General features: G+C 42.2%; 1 pseudogene; it reads right to left on the bottom strand.

The window, feature by feature from the left end:
* Positions 1-304: 304 nt before the first annotated feature.
* Positions 305-1,945, bottom strand: LOC101590354 (annotated as a pseudogene).
* Positions 1,946-4,043: the final 2,098 nt, after the last annotated feature.

The following is a 4,043-nucleotide window of genomic DNA, read 5'->3' as shown; positions in this document are numbered from 1 at the left end:
CTTCATACCTATTAGCCACAAACAATTGCTCTTGAAAAAAGCCATAAAATTGGGAGCCACACTTGTTTCCCTTTGAGTAACTCTACATTTGCATTCATCTTTCTCAATCTGGTCCTCATTAAGAAGCTTTTAACCAGAACTTTTGGCAATATGTTCTTCTCCAAATAAAACAAGCCTCATAAAAAGCACTACCATTAATATCTGACCGTTGAATTGGGTAACTTCTTCCTGAAATATGTGTGATCTTTAAAAAATTCTTTTTTTCCTTCATGAATCAGCTGTGTTCCTCTTCAGAGAATCACAGTCACACTCTTGCTGTGCTGGCTCGTAGGTTCTCTTCATCCAACATTTTGTTGGTGATATAGGGGAAATGAAACTCCTCACCTGAAAGGTACCTGCATGAGTTTGTGTTCTCTAAAACCAAAGACTGAATTTTAGGAACAAACAGAGGTTTAAGAGCAGAATATTTATTGAGGGAAAGAAAGTTTCTGTCCAAGAGAGGGACAGAAGGGGGACCCCCCCCAGCAGGTGTTCCCCGGGAAGCTGTCTCTTCCAGGGACTTTTATAGAGTAAAACCATGCCGTGAGATTACAAGCACCATTGCTCAGGTCAAATTGATTCAATCCAGTAACACCTGGGGAAGCCAGTCATAGCAAGCGGGTGTGAATATGGGATGGGGTCTCTTCCTGTTGGGGGTTGGGTTAGTGACTCAGTTGGGCTCTTGTTGTAGGCAGCTGAATTAGATAAAAATATTCTAGATAGTCAGACAGGGCCAGGCCCTTAAGGAGACAAGATGGAAGACAAAGTGACTTTGAAACTTGAAAGAGAGAGACACTCCCATTTGGGCCAGACCTCAAGATAAAAGAGGAAACAAATACAGCTACATACTTCCCTAGGGATAGGCATCATAGATTGATATTCTAAATAGGTATCAATCACCTTGAAAGAGCCCAAATGAGTCATTAACCCAACCCCCAACTGGAAGAGACCCTGTCCTGTTTGCTACATGACTAGCTTCCTCATTTGGTGCTATATTTAATCAATTTGACCTGAGCAATGGAGCCTGTAATCTCATTGGTTGACCATAGTTTTGTCCCACCTCATGTCCACCTAAGCGAGTTCCCATGCTCTCCACCTTAGCCCCGCCTCACCACATAGTTTTACTCTATAAAAGTCCCTGGAAGAGACAGCTTCTAGGGGACCACATACTCGGGACTCCCCTTCTGTCCCTCTCTTGGCCAGGAGCTTTCTTTCCTCCAATAAATATATTCTGCTCACAACCTCCATTTGTTCCTAAAATTCATTCTTTAGTTTTAGAGAACACAAACTCATCCCAGGTAACTTTCAGGTCCGGAGTTTCATTTTTCCCCTATATCATTTGGAGGCCATCCACAGAGATCATTTTCCCCTATATCAATACCATCACAAAGTTTTTGTAAGTGAGATTTAAAATTTCCAAAGGATTATACAAAGCAGTCAAAAATTCACAATTTGAAAAATGATCAAAAATATTATTAACCCGTCTGTGTGACTTGGCAGTGAGGTGACACTGGATGATCTGCTGGAGCATTTCCCTGCATTCATTCAACAGCTTGAATAACTCATTCCTGTCGAAGGTGTACTCCACTTGGTGGAAGCTGACCACGATCATGGCAAGTTGATGAACTTTCTTGAATTTCTCCATCAGCGCTAGCTCATCTTGATTAAACTGGTTATTCCTATACAGAATGGCCAGCTTGATAAGCATCTTGATGAGGTTTTTGATGATCCTCTCCACCTCTTTCTTGTTCTGGGTATATTTCTTGGTCACTCTGTAGAGCTCCTCTGGCACCTCACTACTTGTGTCATCAATTAAGGTGGTGGCAATGGACTTGGACACCATTTTACCCAAGACCTTCTGTGCCTTCATGACCAGTTTTTTAGAATTAAAGACATCTGTGGCCATCAAAAGAGCAGCTGGCAGACAGGACCTGAGGGGCATGGTGGATGGCTGCCCGGACTGACTTGCTGGATGCTGAGGGCTGGTGGGTGAGGGGGCCCAACTGGACTACGGCGGGGATGGGCAGGCCCGGTACAGATTCCCCGGTGCATATTCTTCATGCTGCTGGTTTAGACTTTTTAGCTTCCATGACTGGTCTTTGGGCCTTTCCAGTGCAGATCCTTGACACAGACATTCATTGTTGTGGGCTCTAGGTGTACAGCTAGACTTGTTGAGGATATTGCTCTAGGTCTTCATCTGGACTTCTGCAGGACTTCTGTGGGATCCAGGCTCTTGGCTGGACTGCTTGGTTCTCTAGTTTGTGTACAGATCTCTTGTACTTGTCTGCATTTGACTTTTTGGGCAAATATAACATAATCTTATAAATTAGGTGTCCTGGATTAAATCTATTCCCTTGCAAGCCCTAACTGCAGCAAAGTATGTGCCACCACATTTGGCTCAAAAATTTTAAATAAAGGATTTATTATAAACTCCAAACAAGAATGTGATGGCTTGGCATTGTTCCACTTATTTAAGAAGCTATGTATGGAAACCGAAACTGAACAGTGTAATTTTAATTTATCCTAGAATATTGCTTGTTTGATCCACCATTAACACAGTCCTTCACTTGTGGACATTTTTCCCCTCAAATATCCTTCATGGAAAGAGATTTCCCTTTTATTATTATTTTCGGAATATAATATTTAGACAATTAGGAGATGAATTAAACATTAGTTCTGAAAGTACTTTGTACTTTTAAATGTTTACAGTTAATTTTATTTTTATATTTGCATTTATCACATTGTGGGTAGTACTTATTTTGTAAGTAGTGGCATAAAGCTTTACAGACATAATTCTGAATGAGCACTTGAGTGCTACAGCATTAGTGAGGAAAGGACATGGGCCTTGTCACCAGGTGGACAGCACTTCTGTCCCATCTCTGATACTTGTCAAACTTTAGAGAGGGGCTTTAGTCTCTCCATGCCTCAGTTTACCCATGACGATCCTTCCCTTGGATACACAGACATGGTGTTGTATACACAGAGCTCTGTGGAAGCCATGGGGATGGCAGGGAGGCAGTGCATCCTCATGGGTACCTAATCCCTAGAGCTCTAGGCTGGATCCTGAGGGGCAGAGAGGAGGCTTTCTCTGACTTTTGTTTTTTAACCTGCTTTTTTGTAACTCTTATCTGCCTGCCTTGGCTGTTACCATGGTGATTCAGGTTCATTTTAGGAGTCTGTGACAGGACAGATTGGTTTTGCAGTTTGTGAAATCTCACTCTCTAAAAATAAGGACCAGGCAGTCATGGTGGCAGTGACAATGGATAGTGGGTAGAATTTCTGCTACCTCCCTGTCACCCAGTTGTGAGAACCCACTGTCACCCCGGCATGCTGTGGTGGGGTTCAGGATCTTCAGGTTTACTGGGTGAAGTTATATGACAAATAAGTTATAGCAGTTAAAGCCAGTTGCTCATCCCTTGCCTTCCTTTCAGCCTCTTTACATGCTATGTCTTCTTGTGTTCCACCTTTTTTTCTCCCATTAAATCCCTGCTCTCTGGTCACACATCCTGTTTTTTTTTGTTTTTCAGACAGGGTCTCACTGTTTTGGCTGGCCTTGAACTCACTGTGTAGGCTGGGCTGGCCTGATCCTCCGGCCTCAGCCTCAGACCTTTAATCACTAGGATTACTGGTGTGAGCCACCACATCTGGCTGGTCATGCATCCTTCCTGAGTTGATAACAGCGGTCATTTAATAACATAGAGATTCTTGTAAACTGATGTAATAAAACTTTTTATTATGAAAAATTTCCCCAGGGCTGGGAAGGCTGAAAACAGGAGGATCACTACAAGTCTAAGTTGTGTAGTGAGACCCTGTACAAAATACATAAAAAAGGGAAGGAAAAATTTCAAACACGAAAAAGTAGGCCATATTCACTATCAATTCATGGCCAACATAGATTCCCACTCAATATCCTTCCTTCCTTCCTTCCTTTCTTTCTTTCTTTCTTTCTTTCTTTCTTTCTTTCTTTCTTTCTTTCTTTCTTTCCTTTCTTTCTTCAGAACTGG

Source organism: Octodon degus, unplaced genomic scaffold (assembly GCF_000260255.1).
Source record: "Octodon degus isolate 3935 unplaced genomic scaffold, OctDeg1.0 scaffold00078, whole genome shotgun sequence".
Classification (NCBI taxonomy): Eukaryota; Metazoa; Chordata; class Mammalia; order Rodentia; family Octodontidae; genus Octodon; species Octodon degus.
The sequence above is the reverse complement of the archived record's forward strand: the minus strand, read 5'-3'. Positions and strand labels throughout refer to the sequence as shown.